Source organism: Megascapheus bottae, unplaced genomic scaffold, assembly GCF_031878675.1.
Source record: "Megascapheus bottae isolate mThoBot1 unplaced genomic scaffold, mThoBot2.hap1 HAP1_SCAFFOLD_58, whole genome shotgun sequence".
NCBI lineage: Eukaryota > Metazoa > Chordata > Mammalia > Rodentia > Geomyidae > Megascapheus > Megascapheus bottae.
This window is the reverse complement of record NW_028327477.1, coordinates 42,875-60,962: the sequence shown is the minus strand read 5'-3', so window position 1 is coordinate 60,962 and position 18,088 is coordinate 42,875. Positions and strand designations below refer to the sequence as shown.

The 18,088-nt window shown below is 39.0% G+C and overlaps 1 long non-coding RNA gene across 3 annotated transcripts; it reads right to left on the bottom strand.

Moving 5' to 3' along the window:
- Positions 1-664: 664 nt before the first annotated feature.
- On the bottom strand, positions 665-16,589 carry LOC150039767 (uncharacterized). Of its 3 annotated transcripts, none has more exons than XR_016534243.1 (5): positions 16,508-16,589; positions 14,004-14,102; positions 12,110-12,218; positions 6,678-6,775; positions 665-759 (listed from the first exon to the last, which is right to left on the bottom strand). It is a non-coding gene; the product is annotated as an uncharacterized LOC150039767 (long non-coding RNA). The 3 variants fall into 3 exon arrangements; XR_016534244.1 differs by having other exon boundaries at positions 6,719-6,775; XR_016534242.1 differs by lacking the exon at positions 665-759 and having other exon boundaries at positions 6,625-6,775.
- Between the last annotated feature and the right edge of the window lie 1,499 nt (positions 16,590-18,088).

Here is an 18,088-nt window from a genome sequence, read left to right as displayed (position 1 = left end):
AGATAAATAACTATATTTATATTTTCACTTTTAAAATATATAGATATTTGAAACTATAAAAAATTCCTCCTAAACAATCTATCATAGGTGTGACTGGGTAAGTTATATGTGAACAGTATGTATTCTATGAAACAAGTATATTATTTTATTTATTTCAGTGGAATCTCACAGAACTTAATGAACTTGGAGATGCTGCTTTGATTTTTTTGTTATGAGGTTTCATGTGATTACCTATATGTGCAAGCATAGGTAATTTCTTTGTTCTTTATGCTGGCCTTACAAGTACGATTCTATCAGATGGAGGATTTGAAAGGAAGAAACCCTATTAGGTACATTTACATACTTTGATGCCATAATTATACTTTTCATACTCTATTCTCCAGAAATATTTCTAAATACGGAGACATATTTATTTACAGAGATATTTCTTATATTCTAACTTATTGATGAAAATGATTATTGAAATAACTTAAATATTCAACAATTGCTAGGCAATTTTTATTATTCCCATCTGCTGCAATATTATGAGTCACTAAAATTGTTTATAACGAGATGGTAATAACCCATAATGCAAAACCAACTGTCGAATAAAAAATGGTAATTAGGAAAAAGCAGGCAGAGAAAAAATGAAAAGAAATTTATTTAAATGCTATTATTTCTTATCTTTGGGTAGTAAGATTCTGGCAAATATTTCTCTTCCCTCTTCTTTTTTACTTTCCAAATTTCATGAAGTTTGTTTTTGATAGGACAATATTCTCTCTGTTTTTATTTTTTAAAGAAAAAATAGAAATGTATTTAGTAAAAGAAATGGTAAAATGTGTTTAAAAAGACAGGTCAGCTCAACAAAAGTTAGGCAAAGACACCATCGACTTAAAAGACACCATAGCCCAGCTAGGCTTAACAGATATACACAGTCTTCCATCCAACGCCGAAACTTTTTACATTTTTCTCAGCAGCACATGGAACATACTCCAAAATTGATCGTATAATAGTTCATACAGAAAACTTAAGAAGATACAAGATGACTGATATAATCCCATGCATTCTATCTGATCACAGTGGGGTCAGACTAGTTCTGAACAATGCAGTAAAAGTCAAAAAACATTCAAATAATTGGAAGCTGAACAACCCACTTCTGATTAATTCCTGGGTTACAGATCAGATCAAAGAAGAAATTCAAAACTTTCTTGAATGTAATGACAATAAAGAGACATCACAAAGGAACTTATGGGACACAGCAAAGGCAGTTCTGAGGGGCAAATTTATCGCACTAGGAGCACATATTAAAAAGACAGAAGAGCATGTAAATAACCTAAAAAAACCTGAAACACCTAGAGGAGCAAGAAAATGTTAATTCTAAAACAACTAGAAGGACAGAAATAAGAAATATAAAATCAGAAATATCAGAGGTTGAAATAAGATCCACTATACACAAAATTAATAAATCAAAAAGTTGGTTCTTAGAAATACTTAGGAATTAACTTAACCAAAGATATAAAGAAATTATTTAATGAAAACCATAAAAGCTCAACAAATAAATTAAAGAGGACACTATGAAATGGAAAGACATCCCATGCTCATGAGTAGGGAGAACCAGCATAGTGAAAATGGCTATACTGCCAAAGTTGATATACAAATTTAATGCAATCCCCATCAAAATCCCAAAGGTATGCTTTACTGAAATAGAAGATACAATCCAAAGGTTCACATGGAAAAAGGAAAGACCTAGAATAGCCAAAAATTCTAGGCAAAAAGAGCAATGCAGGTGGTATTACAATACCAGATTTCAAACTCTACTATAGAGCCACAATAACAAAAATAGCATGGTATTGGCACAAAAATAGACCAGAAGATTAATGGAACAGAATAGAAGATCCAGAAATAGAACCACATACCTATAGGCAACTTGTATTTGACAAAGGAGCCAAAGATATACACTGGAACAAACATAGTCTATTCAATTATAGGTGCTGGCAAAACTGGGCAGCCACACGCAGAAAACTAAAAATTGACCCTAGAATTTCGCCATGCACAAGCATTAATTAAAAGTGGATCAAAGACCTCAATGTCAGACCAGAAACGGTGAAGCTGCTACATGATAGAATAGGAGAGACACTGGAACTCATAGGCACAGGCAAAAGATTCCTGAACAGAATCCCAGGGTCACAACAGATTGGAGAGAGACTCAATAAATGGGACTACCTAAAAATAAAAACTTGCTGCACAGATAAAAGCATAGACACTAAAGTAGAGAGACAGCCAACCAACTGGGAAAAGATATATACCAATAATTCATCAGACAAATACTTAATATCCAGTATCTACAAGGAACTCAAGAAACTAATCCCTCCCAAACCCAACAAACCATTCACTAAATGGGCAAGGGAACTAAAGAGAGACTTATCAAAAGAAGAGAATAAAATGGCAGAAAAGCATATGAGAAAATGTTAATCATCCATGGTCATAAAGGAAATGCAAATAAAAACAACATTAAGATACCACCTTACCCCAACAAGAATGGCCAAGATTTTGAACTCAGACAATGACAGATGCTGGCAGGATTGTGGAGAAAAAGGAACTCTACTGCACTGCTGGTGGGATTGTAAGCTAGATCAGCCACTCTGGAAAGCAATTTGGAGGTTTCTTAAAGAACTGAAAATTGACCTTCCCTACGATCCCACCATAATATTTCTGGGCACCTATCATTAACATCATAACCCAAGATATGATAAGGACACCTGCTCAGCTATGTTCATCTCTGCACTATTACAATATCCAGGAGATGGAAACAATCCAGATGCCCTACTGCAGATGAATGGATACAGAAAATGCGGTATACACACACACACACACACACACACACACACACACACACAATGGAATTCTACATAGCCAACAGACAAGGTAAAATAATGGCATTTGCAGGGAAATGGATGAATCTAGAGCAAATCATGTTGAGTGAGACAAGTCAAGACCAAAGGAACAAACGGCACATGGTATCCTAAAATAATATGTGACTATTAGATCCAAACAGCACAAGAGCGAGGACTCAATATTTGTGTACCCAGTGCTATGGACATGGTACTGGAAATAAAAACTCAACTACATAGACATAAAAACTTATGACTCTATAGACATAATGTTTTATTACATAGATTAATATGTATCTATGATATACAAACCCTTCGCCTAATTTTGATTATATTCCAAAAAGTAAGTGCCCGTGAATATACATAGAGATTCCCTTCTTGAATACTTGTTTGTCAAACACATCATTTGAAATATGTAAAAATCAATGTTAATAAATTCTTTAGTAAAAAATAAAGGAAAACTCCCAGCATCTATACAATGGCTAGGACTTGAAAAGGCTAGAAGACGAATTTGGGAAAAATGAAAGGATCGAGAAATTTTCTACCTTTCAGACTTGCCTCCATTCCTGTCCTACCCCTCCAAACCTTATACTCTATTCTGCTCTCCAAGTCAAAGTCTTCCCTTGGACAGCTCACATTTCAATAAATTTGTAGCTATTTGGTTTATCATCACTGGTTCAGGGACAATTTAGAGCATACTTAGGCAGGCTCTTATAACAATCCGCCCCGTGGTGTGCCTTATGGAAGACACCTGCTTTGCCAAGAAGATGCATTAGCTGTGGGTGACTGAGTAAGAACACAATTAAGCTGTCAAAGATTCTGCCAGACCTGGGCACCTGCTAAGCCTGGGCACTATGCATCTCAAGGATGCCTTGTCTCATGTTGGCCTCAGTAACTGTCCAAGCAGAGGGTGGGGCTTCTTCCTTCCTATATTTTGTCTCATGAAACATCAATACTGTCACAAGTTTCTTAGGATAGCGAACAGGGCTGATTGATATTTCATCCTCCATTCCTTCCAGACTCATTCTAACCTAAAACAATCCTGGAGCTTGCCTAGAGCAAAAGCAGCACCTAGAAATCTGAACAGAGCCAGAATGGGCTTATATCAGGGACCAGGTACTGCTTCAGTTGGGTCTTCACCTAGGTCAACTATTGATGGATGGAATGACAGCTGAAATTTTTTTCAGCAGAAAAATGGCTATTTTGGGAGGAAGAGAAGGCCAGAAACTTCTTGAACTTTTACATCATTTTTCCCCTGACCCCAGCCTAGTTAGATTCATGAAGAAATTGTTTTTGCTGTTGTTTTATTGGTTGTTTTGTTTTTTAAAGGGAAAAAAGCCTCTTTGTATTTTTTACTTTTATATTTATTGTTTTACATTTGCGTTTATTTTGATCATGTTTTAACTATCTTTAAGTAGTTGTGAAAAGGAGTTTCTACTCCACATGTGAACTTATTTATACAATATTTCTTGATAAATGTCATGCTTTTGGGATTTTTTTTGCCAGTCCTGGGACTTGAAATTTAGACACTGTCTCAAGGCTTGTGCTCTACCACTTGAGCCACAGCACCACTTCCTGCTTTTTCTGTGTATGTGGTACCGAGGAATCTAACCCAGGACATACAAGGCAAGCACTCTACCACTAGGTTACACTCCTGGCCCCGGTGTCACAGTTTCTATCATTCTTCTCCCTCTCCATTTTATCCCAACCTTACTCATCCCTTCAAGGTTTCTGGTTCCATTTTCAGCCTGTACATTGTGTCTTATGACTCATCTTGCCTGTCTCCATTCTTGGTTTTGCCCTCTCTCATCAATGCCTCAACTACCCAAAGCCTACAGTTTCTGAGCCTCTAGTATAGCACGCGCGCGCACACACACACACACACACACACACACACACACACACACACACACACACACACGCACGCACCTTTAAATACCATGTTGTTGATGGAAAGGGCTGGCAGCTGCAGATCTCACTCTGATCCTTTAAAGCTGCAAGGCCGTGACCTCTAAATATCCTATACATTCAAATGTTAAGTAAATAAAATTATATTGGGAAAATACCTGATAATGGCCTGATAGGTAATAGTTCCATCATCATACACTCAACCAGTGTATGATACTTACAGGAGTACCAGAGTATTTCGCCTCTTGAAAAATGAACTGAGAAATCCTCATTGTATAGCTGGAAAGGAGCTGACCTGGTTTTGTGATGGGGCAGGGCTTCCCGAAAGATGCATAAGCACATTGTGGCCATCTTTCTCAGCAGTGGGTTTGGCTATTGGGAACGTATAAGTCTACAGCTGGCTTTACTGTGCTACCACACTCTTCCACTGTGTCCCTAGATGAAGCTCAAGGGAAGACTTACTCAGGCTGTGGATCCCTCAGAAGGCACCCACATCTCACCAAACAAGGGAAAGCCAGACTATTTCTTTACATTAGAAACAGAATGAACTAATTGCATGTGCTTCTCACCACAGAGACTGAAAGCACAGATCTTGAGCATGTGCCACAAGACACCTTCTGCCTGTGTGGGAGCCAGATCTGGCCCCAGTTATCAAGTATGCCTAATATTTCTTAGTTGGGAAAAGAAAACATCTCCCTAGTAAGAAGAGAGAATTATGTTGTTATTCCTTAGAGAAATGTAAAACGAATAAAGTAATAATTTAAAACCTCATTAATCAGCTAGAATCTACATCAATGAAGTATCATCTCCTTCATAAAGTCAGAAGAATTCTCCATGCCGACTAAGATGAATGGTGTAACTCAGACATTATATATTTTTTCCAGTCCTGGGCCTTGAACTCAGGGCCTGAGCACTGTCCTTGGGCTTTCTCAAGGCTAGGGCTCTACCACTTGAGCCACAACACCACTTCTGGCTTTTTCTATGTATGTGGTACCGAGGAATCGAACCTGGGTCTTCATGCATGCTAGGCAAGTACTCTATAGGTAGGCTAAACTCCCGGCCCTCAGATGTTATTTTTAAGAGAATAAATTTCTATAAAGTTTTAAAAGGAATTTGGAACCTGGGATATATTTTTATATTTATATTTATATTTATACCCAAATATATATGCCACTATGATTTTGCAAATTGTGATTGATTTATGGAGTTCAAGGCATTATCCATCCATCTTGGAAAACATCTAATAAAGTTACTGAGACAATCCTCCTGTAGGTGGCAGTGGACTGTCTGGTGGACAGGGTACCTGTCTATACTTTATATGAAGTTGCCTTCATCAGCAACTGGCAAAAGTGATTTATATACATGAACATGGTAGCTCTATTTTTATGACAACTATGCAAAGCAACAATTTTCCCCCATGTGGGAAATGTTTTATTTACAAAGATGTTCATCACAGCATCACTCAAATAATGCAAACAACCTCAATGTCCAATAGTACAGAAATGATTAAATCAACTTTAGTATTCATAGTTGATATTTATGAACTGCTTATAATAACATGGGAGAAAAGCCTTGCTATGCTATCATTATAATTTTATACTTAAAGGATAGAAAACTGCATATGCTGCATAAATACCACTATGTAATGTAAACAAAGCAAATTAAAAGCTATTCATAATGAAATTGTAGAAATGAAATATATATTAGCAGCAGTTCTGTAGGGGGTAGGATTACCCATGCTATATTTTGCCTCTCTAATTTGCTCTATTTTCCATATCTTTTAATGAGTATGTATTCATTTTTATATTAGAGTCTACCAAGAAGCTTTAGAAAAAGAAAATATGCATTAGAGGTGGAATTAAAAGATTTCATTGCTGAAGCATAAAGACATTGAAGCACCTGATGTAGTATTTCAACATTTGTAGGAGATGCCTCAGTACCTTGACAGAGAAAAGTCTTCGTACTAACTTCTCCAGAAATCTTCATAAAGGACACACCTAGGAGAATGAGAAGTTCAGAAGAAAAGAGATGAGATTTCTGTAACAAGTGTACCATAGTATGATTTTCCTCAGATTTCTAAAACATTTCACCAGTCCCTGGTGAAGCACAATATCAACTAGCATGAGATCAGTAAGGAAGGAGCATGCATCTACACTGAAGGATGGGAATGAGCCACTTACGCCAAATTCTGGCTTAATTTAGAGCTTTCACAGATAAGCTAGTGCTTTCTATACCCTACAAGCACAGATCATTGCAATCTCATTACTTTACTTGAATTTTGCCATGCCTGTTTATGGCTTCCCTTTCTCCAAGGGCTTTTCTTTTATTTCACTGATGTCTTATTCATGAACCTATCAAAGCTATGGCTTTTGCAAGAACTAGTATAAGGAAGTGACCAAAAGTAGCCATGCAGACAGAGCATCCTCGTCTTTCCTAAAAAGTGAGCTCTCAGATATTACCGGATATACAATAGTTTTACTGATATAGATTATTTTTCCCAAGAGATTTTGACTCCATATTCCTGGATAAAGGTCAGGAATCTAAATTATTCATTTTTTTATTGTCAGGGTAATGTATGGAGGGGTTACAGTTACATTTGCCAGGTAGCAGGTGCATTGTTTCTCAAAGATTGATCCACCTTCTCATGTTTTTGACTACCTTTCCCTCCCCCACCTCCTCCCAATCCTCTTGTTTACTTGAATTGTCTTAAGGCTTGAGCCAAGGGCCTGGGACTGTCCCTGAGCTTTTATGGTCAAAGCCAGCACCCTACATTTAAGCCACAGTTCCACTTCTGGTGCTTTGCTTGTTCACTGGAAATAAGAGTCTCTTAGACTTTCCTGCTCAGGCTGGCTTTGAACTGCCATCTCAGGCTCTAAAGTAAGAGGTAGGAAAAAATATGCTAATATACAGGAAACTAATATTAAAATTAAAATTAGTATTAATTGATCAATTAATAAATAGTTAAACCAGTATTACTAGTATTAAAATGCTTTGGGATGCAGTGGGGCATAGTAGTTCAATATAATGGAGCTGAGAGTTGAGAAAATCCAACTTAAACTTTGATTTTAATTCACTGTGACCTCAGACAATAATCTCTTTTCAATGTACAAAATGACTAGAAATAAACATACCCATTAAGAAGACAAAAAAGCGATAGTGTTTCATTGTGAAGAGAAAATAAAATCATGTATAAAGGCATTTGCCAAAGAGCCTGCTACTTCTTAAATTCTTAACAAAGCTCTGTTTGATGGTAATGATTATGGTGATGATTGTGACAGTTATGATGATGAGGATGGTAGTAATTGTAGTGATGATGACAGTGGTGGTGATATTGGAGGAGGAATACTTAAATCTACAATGGGCTGTAAAGTATGATTGTTCATTCTGAGTGTGTCTCATTTTTCCCAAAGAAAGCATCTGGTTTCTGAAGTTCTAGTCTCAGAGGAAAGAAAACTTACATGAACAAAATGGAGAAGAACAAAAAACAAAAGTCCCTCAAAAAATGGCCCAGATGTCACACACAGAAGACAAAATGTCAAAACTGGATAGAATCATTAGATGTATAATCTAATATTTTGTCATCATTGTTTCTTTCTCTCTTTTGTGCTGGGCCCAGAACTTGAACTCAGGGCCTTGTAATCTCATTTGCCTTCTTCACTCAAGGCTGCCACTCTACCAGTTCAGGTACAAACTCTTCCCCCATCTATTGGTCAATTAGAATTAAGAGTCTCTCAGACTTTTGATTTCCTTACAAATGGTCAATGTCATTCTTTCTGATGAAAGCCCATTGTGTATATGTACCATCTCATTTTCTTCCATTGAGGAGCATCTGGGTTGATTCCATATCTTAGCTATGGTAAACAATGCTGCAATAAACATGATTGTGCTGGGGTAGTTTTAGTGTGACCTGTTTTATTGCCAATTGGAGTGCCCAGGAGTGGGGTTGCTGTATCATAGGAAAGCTCTATGTTTACTTTTTCAGGGAACCATACTGCTTTTTTTTCCAGAATGCTTGAACAAGTTTATATTCCAACCAATAATGCAGTAGTGTTTCCTTTTGGCCACATACCCACCAGCATCTCCTATTGCTAGTTTTCTTGATGAGGGCCACTGTAACTGGGGTGAAGTGGAATTGCAATATTTTCTTGATTTTCATTTCTTTTCTTTCTCTAGAGATGTTAAAACATTATATTAAGTGAAATAAGCCAGACCCGAAGAAGTGTAGGTTGCATGGTTTCCCTCATTTGTAATAATTAAAATGTGGCTATACCCCTAAAAGTAAATTCAATGAAAAGTAAAAGACAAAAATAACAGCTGGACATGATAAAACAGGACTCTAAACATTCGCACAAAGGAGGATATTTTCAGGAGAGGATCATGCCGGCTCAGTAGCTAGGTGCTTATAATCATATAAAATAATGTTTGCTGAAATCAACTCCAAGAAGTGGAAACTAGAGTGGCTTTTTGTGGTTGTTTATTTTCTGTTTCTTCCCAACTTTGTCACTGTTTCTTTTCTTTTTTTTAACTTCTCCACTTTTGTCCTTGTATTTAAGTTTATGTGATTCGGGAGGGGAAGGGAAAGCACAGAAACCATGGGACAACCCCTACACTCCCCCCCCAAAAAAACCCAAATAGTAGGAAATCATGTCACTTCTTAAAACAAAAAACGTTTCCAGACTTTTCCACCCGAGCTGGCACTGAGCTATGATCCTCGAATCTCAGCTTCCTGAGTAGCTGGTAGGCATGAACCATCAGCTCATTCTTTTTTTGTTTGCAGCATTTGAGCACTGATTTTTTCTTTGGAAAGCCTCTCTCTCCCACTCTCTCATCCTACATATGTGGTTACACTAAAATCACTTCCAAAATCAAAGCGTGAGTTCTAGAACCAAGCTTCTCTGACCTGTGTCAGTGGGAAATGGCTGGCCAGGTCACTCAACCACAACATGTCTAGATCAACTTTTAGAATGCTCCCTGAAGTTTTCGGGAAAGAAGCTTGATGCTGCTCATAGATTGGGTTTATTAGTTTTAGACTTATCACTGCCTCAGTGGTGAAGATACATTCTTAAGAAAAACCCAGATATAAGCCAACAGGCACATGTGCAAAAGCTAGAGGTAACGTTAGAGAGAAGGAACACTCACCATCCCCACAATATGTTTGTGCTTCTGATTATAATTGTGTATTAAGCCAGTCTTGGGGCTTGACCTCAGAGCTTAAGCACTGTACTTGAGCTATTTTGCTTGAGGTTAGCACTATACCACTTTGAGGCACAGCACCACTTCTGTTTTTTTGGGTGTGTTTTTTTTTCTGGTTAATTGGAAATAAAAGTCTCAGGGACTTTCTTGTCCTGGCTGGCTTGTAATCACAATCCTCAGATCTCAGCCTCTTGAGTACCTAGGATTATAGGTTGAGAGTCAACAGCACCCATTAACAGTACCTCTCCATCTCCAGCCATAATTCAATACTTTCAATCTATTTATATCTGAATCAATTCTACCCCTTGGCATCCCACATCCACATGTGTTCATCCATAGGAGTTTAAACAGGGTTCATTTCACTTATAAATAAAGTATTCTGGTCCAGGATGGAGCTGATGCCCAAGAATAAAGAAAATTGAGATGAGAATGCATTTTAGAGGACCTGTATTGGAGTCTGAGCTCAAGGCTTCACACTTGGTTCCGCTGATTCTCTATAATCTAAGCCATGCATCCAGCTTAGCATTTTGCTGGTTATTTTGAAGATGGAGTCTCATGGACTGTTCTGCCTAAGCTAGCTCCCAATATGGATCCTCCAGATCTCAGCCCTCTTAGTAGGTAGGATTACAGGCATACCTTACCGCTGGCCAGGCACCTGCGTATGCTCTCTGTGCCTACATACATACATGTGTGTTCAGATGTTCATGAATAAGGAGTTCAGATGAATGCATGTGAACTCTTCAGCTTCTCAACAAGCTAGAGCTAGCAATTATTATGTATACTCTCAGATATAAAGAAGAAACATTCGAAGATATAATGGGTTTGGCTACTAATTAAAAAGGATGGACTTCAAGTCATGTTAATTGGGTTTTAACGCCCATATCTGACACCAGTTCTGACAACTACAGTTTGAGAGAATTAAAGGGACTGGTCAATAGAACCTGTGTGACAAATGGATAGGGCTTAGGTGAGGCAGTGGTACTAAGTGATAACAAGAGTAGCATATTGTAGGATTCAGAACAGAAGAGTTGATTGTCCTTTTTTAGAGAGAAGCCAGCTGGGCAAGAAACAGACGTAGAGAGCAGATTTCAGTTCATACTGTTCCTTCATACACATTTGAATGATCTTGGAGAATTCCCTATATCTATTTCTTCAGTGAATTCTAAGAGTCTTTAACAATAGTATCAGAGATCAGGTACATATTAGAGAACAAGTAATAGTTACACGTGAAACAGGCAAAAAATTGATATGTTTGTTCATTCAACAAAACTTACTGAAAGCCTATAGATAACAATAATGTATTTCAGAATGACACTAGAGAAAATTTTGAAAGTCTTCAATATAAAATAATGATAAAGTAGGGAGGCACGGTGACTCAGGCCTGTAATCCTAGCCTCACAGGAGGCTGAGATCCGAGGATCAATGTTCAAAGCCAGCCTGGGCACAAAAAGACCTGAGACTCTTATATCCTACTTACCTCTAGAAAATGGGAAGTAGGGCTTGGCTCAAGGGTAGGGTAGTAGCCTTGAGCTGAAGCGCTCAGGGACAGCACCCTGGCCAAGTTCAAGCCCCAGGGATATAAAAAAAAGTAATGATAAAGTGGGAGAAAAACATGGGAAGGGGTAACAATGTTCAAGAAAAAATGTACCCACTACCTGATAAATGTAACTGCTGTAACCCCTCTGTACATCACCCCAACAGTAAAATAAATTTAAAAATAGGTAATGATAAATGTTTGAGAAGGCACATATGCTTAGCTGTATTTAAGCATTACGTGGGGTATATATAAATGGGAATATTTTGTGACAGTTCATTGATGACTATATTTTTTATGTTCATATGTATCAGGTTAAACCACTTTTTTGTAACTGCCAGGTGCCAGTGGCTGACACCTGTAATCCTAGCTACTCAGGAGGCTGAGATCTGAAGATAGTTGTTCTAAACTAGCTGGGGCAGAAATTTATCTCCAATTAACTACCCAACAAACAGAAGTGGCTGTGGCTCAAGTGGAAGAGCACTAGCCTTGAGCACAAAAAGGCTCAGGGACAGTACCCAGGCCCCGAGTTCTGTTCTAATGAATAAAGAACTTTAATTTTAAATAACTGAAGGGTAAAAAAGAAAATCAAGTAAAAATTTACCACTGAGTTTGCTTTTAAAAAATTGGAGATTCTTGGATTATTGTAAAAACTTCTCATCAGTCCTCATTCCTGAATGTCACAAAGAATGGCATCGGTTTCAGAAGATGGCCTGGAAGGTATAACGGAAAATTAATAAAGGCTAGTGTTTCTTTTATTACTCAGGTAGCCAGTGAAGAAAGACAAGGAATTAATGTAGTGCCAGCGCAAGTACCTCAGCTCCCTGTATATGCCTATGATTTATTACCATTACCTCTCTTCCACCCCACTTCTGGCCCACCTGCACACAGGCAAGCCACAAGACTATGGAGAACTGAGCCAACATTCTAGGCTTGTCTCTTCTAATATCGACACAGCTGGAGAGATGAGTTATTTTGCCCTACCTCTCATCTTTACCCTGTTCTTTGTAGTTGAAGATACAGCTCTGCTTAGCCTAGGGCTCCCAGATTCAAAATGATAACTATGCTTGAAAAGAATGCCCACAGAGCTCATATCCTTCCTGTTCTAGGCTGCTGGAGGTATGAGCACCAGGCATACATATGAGCCCCTGTCAAAGTGGGCCGTGAGTCCCAAATACAAGGCCTTTCCAAGAACTAAGTGAGTTGCCTCTCATTGCAAACCAATTGGAGGAACCTTCGCAGGCTGAGCTGTCACCTGCGGAGGATAGGGCGTGCTGCAAACACCTGCTCTGGCAGGTGAAAAACTAGCTGGTAACTTGCTTCCATCTGGAGGGAATGGACATTTGAGAACATAATTCCTATTTGGGATTTCGTTCCAAGACTTAAGATCAATAAATCAGTTGTAGCAGTATAAAGAGGCAAGAAATGTACTTGTACTTGACTATGGTGCTACATGGAGCTTCCAGATTTTCTGACCAAATCAAGAATGCTTGATACCCAGGGGCTCACTCTTGTAATCCTAGCCTGAGATCTGGAGGATGGTGATTTGAGCCCAACCTCAGCAGTAAAGTCTGCAAGATTCTACCATGAAAGAAAAATAAATTTCAAAACCTTGAAACTGCTGGGGCCAATGCTTCACATTTGTGATCATAGCTATTCAGGAGACTGAAATCTGAGGACCCAAATTCAAAACCATCTCAACATCTCAAAATTGGTGAGATTTTTCTGTAAAAAGCCAGAAGTAGAGCTGCATCTCAGGTGGTAGAGCACCAGACATGAATGGGAAAAGCTAAAGATTAGTGCCCAAACTATGAGTTCAAGTCCTGATCCTGGCACAAAATATGACAAAATAGGACTGGAGGCCTGGCTCAAGTGGCAGAGCACCAAAAAAGCCACCAACTAAGGTCAGGTTGACCACTTTATGTTGGTTAATGGATATGACAAGAACAAGAAAGAAGTGACTCTACTTTTACAAAAACTCTGAATTTCTCATTGTCTGCATTACTGATAGGCCCGCTTTATGGGCTACTTTCTTCTCCATCATTAGCTTGTAATGATAAAACTCAAAGCATGTCTTTCCATGCTAGGTGAAAGAAAGGTAAGTAAAATAAGGAGCACTAAGACATTTGTTAGTTACTTTTTCTGCACCAGACACCTACCAGACACTTTTTATTAATCACTGTATATTCTCACAAAAATGCCTGCAAAAGATGATGAATCATTTTCATTTGCGGATGAGAAAGCTATGAGTGAGAGACCTAATGTTGCTTAAGAGCATAAGGCTAAATAAGAGAAACATTCAATTCACAAATCCAAACCTCTCTGATTTCCAAATGTCTACACTCAGAGATCTTCTACTCATGGGAATACACACATATTTGCACATCTGAACACACACACACACACACACACACACACACACACACACACCTGGAACCCTTTTGTTTTAGGCACAGAGGCACACTATAGGAAGAGACAGACAGGCTGTGTATGCATACCTGCCTGTGTACATATTCTCTCTAGGCTTAGTGTTCAGCTCTTGAAATAAAAGCTCATGCTCCTGTGAGTGAATGATTTTACTCCAGTTGACTCCAATACTAGAAAAACAAGTTAAAAGTAGACAAAGTGGTATTGCCACCTTCAAAGGGCTGGATACTTCACTGACTGTGTCAACAACTGCCAAGGGATTCCCAGGAGCTCTTGAACATCTGGATCTACAGCTACTCATAGACATTTACCAAGACTCTGGGATTTTCCTTCTCCCAAGTCCTGAAATGCTTCTATGAGGAAAGTAATGACTTTGGTTTAAGTGCTGAATTACATGAGGACTGAACCCAAAAGAAGAATACTTCAGTCCTTAGGCAGGCCTTAGTCTAAGCCCCACACAGAGTAGTAAGTCACTGCTCTGTGTAGTAGCTCCACTCGCAAATCTTCTTCTGTGAGTGAAGATGTTTGCTATACTGCAAGTCGGCAACTGCTCAGAAAAAAATCCAAATCGATTTATCTTTAAGCACAATTTTTTTGGATGAGAAAGAAGCCTTTGGCAGCTTGGTTGAGTCTCTCACTTTCCAGATGGCATGGGCATCCTTCAGTGATGCCTGCCTGGTGATTCCATCAAACCACACAGGCCCTGTGCCCCAGAAATAGACTTCAAACATGAGCACCTGAGGCAAAGTGCTCTCTGCTTCCTTGGGCCACTTCTCTCTCTCAACCCCAGAAGACTGACTTACTGTCTGTCAGTTCATCTGCTTCCATTTGGCTACCTTTGTAATCTCCTTTAGGTTTCATTCATTTGGCTTTCTGCTCACATATAATTCTTTGGATTTACATTATTTCTAGCATCTGCTGGAAGATTTTTGTATGTGTATTTTTTGTAGGTGCTAGGGCTTGAATTTGGTGCCTGGGTGGTATCCCTTAGCTGTCTTCCCTCAATGCTGGCACTCTACCAATTCCACACCTCCACTTTCAGGGTTTTGCTGGTTGTTTGGACATAACTGTCTCTCACACTTTCCTGCAGGATCTGGCTTCTCACTGCAGTCCTCAGATCTCTACTACCTTGAGGAGCTAGGATTACAGGCATGAACAACAATGGCTCAAAAACATTTAAAACAGATCTAACAGCCTCCTCGCCCCCCAGAATCTCAATAAAAACGGCTCTTTTTCCGTTTCCCATCTTGAAGATCACTCCACCCAATATGTCACAAGCTACCGAACACACAAGTCCATACAAAAATTTGAGAAAAAAAGGGAACTAGGAATCTGCTAGACCCATCGTTGTCATTACGAAAGGGATGTACAGTCTTCCATTCCTTGACAAGTCTACTCAGTTGTACAACTTCCAAATTATATGTAAGCATAATTTGCCCTTATAAAACACAGCTCCTCCCCGACTCCCACCAGGGACTTTATCGGTAACCACGGCAACAGCCCAGGTGCAGTAACAGAGCCAACAATTCTATAAAGATAGAGAGCCCAGAGGAAACAAGAGGGAAAAGTTCTGGAATGCCCCACGAGCCTGGGACTGCCCAGGAGTCATCCATCCTCACTTAGTTCTGCCCAAGAGAGGCGAGAAACATTCACATCTGTTTCACCAGGTAAAATAAGCCTCTACGAGTTGCAAAATCCTTCTACCTGATAGCAAAGCCTCAGATCCATCAATGTACTTTACCTAAAAGAAATGGTCAGTTTCAGGACCTAAATCTCTAAAATCATTGGTTGACCCTGGAAAACAAAGCCCTATGTGTTTCAGTTTGCTTTTTCAATGGGATGAGATATTGCTTTCCATCTTTCTCTGGGTTTCTGTTTCAGTCTGTCCCTGTCTATCACTGACTCTTTCCTTCTCTCCCTCTCAATAACAAATGTATGTACACACGCACTGGCAGAAGGAAGGAGGAACAAGGAAAAGGTATGATGAAATTCCCATTACCTGATCACAAGACACACTGCTAGTGCTTTACAAATAATATTTTCTAAGTGCAGCAGCCATGCTCTGGTGTGTATGTGTCAGTCTCTACATCTCTATGTACGTGCACATACATAACTACACAGAGATTTAGCAACTCTCCTAAATTACAATAACTGTCAGAACTAGGCATACTCAAGGTTTATGGCTACAGGAATTTCTTTTTAAGATGCTCTTATTCAAAAGAATATCAAGAACTGAGCAGAGGCAATAAATTAATAATGACTTTTACGGCAATTTGACTAGCATTCTAAGCACATCACTGTTGGTGAAGAGAATAAACAGGATATCACTTCTGATGAGACTCGGGACTAGACATGCAACAGACATGTCCGTGGGTCATGGCTGTGCTGGCCCCTGGGAAGGCTCTGTGACTACACATGGATGTCCTCTTCCTGCAGGCACACACTGATTATTGGAAGACATTAAGGAAGAAGAAGCCCTTGAGGACACAGTTACATTTTTTTAAAAAAATGCCCGAAAATAAGGTATTAGAAAGGATTCTCCACTAAACACACACACCCAGAAATCATTTTTTACCTTGTGGTGAGGATCTCGTGATCTCCACCTTGGTACTGTCCTTTGTTCTGACAGAGTGACAGCCATTTGTTATGCATCCCTCATAGGGCTTGACTCTCAGCTTCACCTCATTTACACTGGCGACTCTGACCACTCAACCAGTTCAGTTTCCAGCTCTATTACTGATGTCTAATGGAAACTCTGCTCCACAGAATTGGAGAGCAAATCGCTCCTACACTTGGGACAGTTCCTTCCAGATCAACTCAGTCAGGTCAGGGTGCGGCACTTGACACTTGCCGTGGCCTGCTCTATTCTGCTTCATCACGACACTTCAGTAACAGGATGTTAAGTGGGAATCTTCTTTTGATTCAGTACATCAGCTACGCCGCTCAAGTTGAGAACCTGGTAGTAAAGAAGAGATCCCCAAGAATTAAAACCAATCAAGAGGCCAGCAAAGAAATTCCTTTAGGGTTGGAAAGCTGATTCAGTTTTGAGTTCTACATGGTTTTGAAATCTGTAGAATTTTTAAAACCTAAGTATATAATTTTGAGAATATTTTTAGAAATTTTATTGTCGGGATAATGTATAGAGGAGTTACAATTACATTTGTCAGGTAATAGGCATATTACTTCTTGGATACTGACACTCGTCATGTTTTTGTCCCTGTTTCCCTCATCCCACTCCCTCCCAATCATCTTGTCTTCCCATCTTCCCTTCCCTATTTCAAATAAACATACATACAATATACCAGGTACGAGATTTTATTTTGGAATGAGGAAAATGTTTTGGGATGATGTAGTGGTGGTATTTCCATAAACTCTGTGAATAGTGTTTTGAAATATTGAATTATATCCTTTAAAAGATGAATTTTCCAAAAGTGAAACTAAATTCAATAAAAATGTGTAATCTCAGTCTAATCATAAGAAAATGGTAAAGAAACACAAACTGAGAGTTTTATATTATAAAAGAAGTCTGAATGGGGCTGGGAATTTGGCCTAGTGGTAAGAGTGCTTGCCTAGCATGTAATGAAGACCCGATTCCTTGGTACCACATACTTAGAAGAAAGCTGGAAGTGGTGCTATGGCTCAAGTGGTAGATCTCTAGCCTTGAGATCAGGAGGCTGAGATCTCAGGATAGCAGTTCAATGCCAGCCCAGGCACTGAATATTAGAAGACTCTTATCTCCAATCAATCACTAGAAAATAGGAAGTAGGGCTGTGGCTCCAGGGTAAGATGGTAGCCTTGAGCTGAAGAGCTCAAGGACAGCACCCAGGCCCAGAGTTCAAGTCCCATGACCCACCAAAAAAAATGAAAGTAAGAAAAAGGAAAAAAAGGTAAAAAGAAACAAACAAAAAATGATGACACAAACCTGCAATCAAGCTATAGAATGTGGCTATAGTAAAACTAATGTTGCTTTTTTGTTGTTTAAATTCATCACCAAATTTCAGGTAGCCATTACATCTGTCTTGAACATCTGCTTGAAAACATTTTTCCCTCATCCTTATTCTTCTCCCTTCTCCTCCATCACAGTTTCTCAACTCTTCCCCCAAACTTCAGGAGCTTGTTCACTCCAGGAGGAATGAGCAGACCTTTACATAAGAAT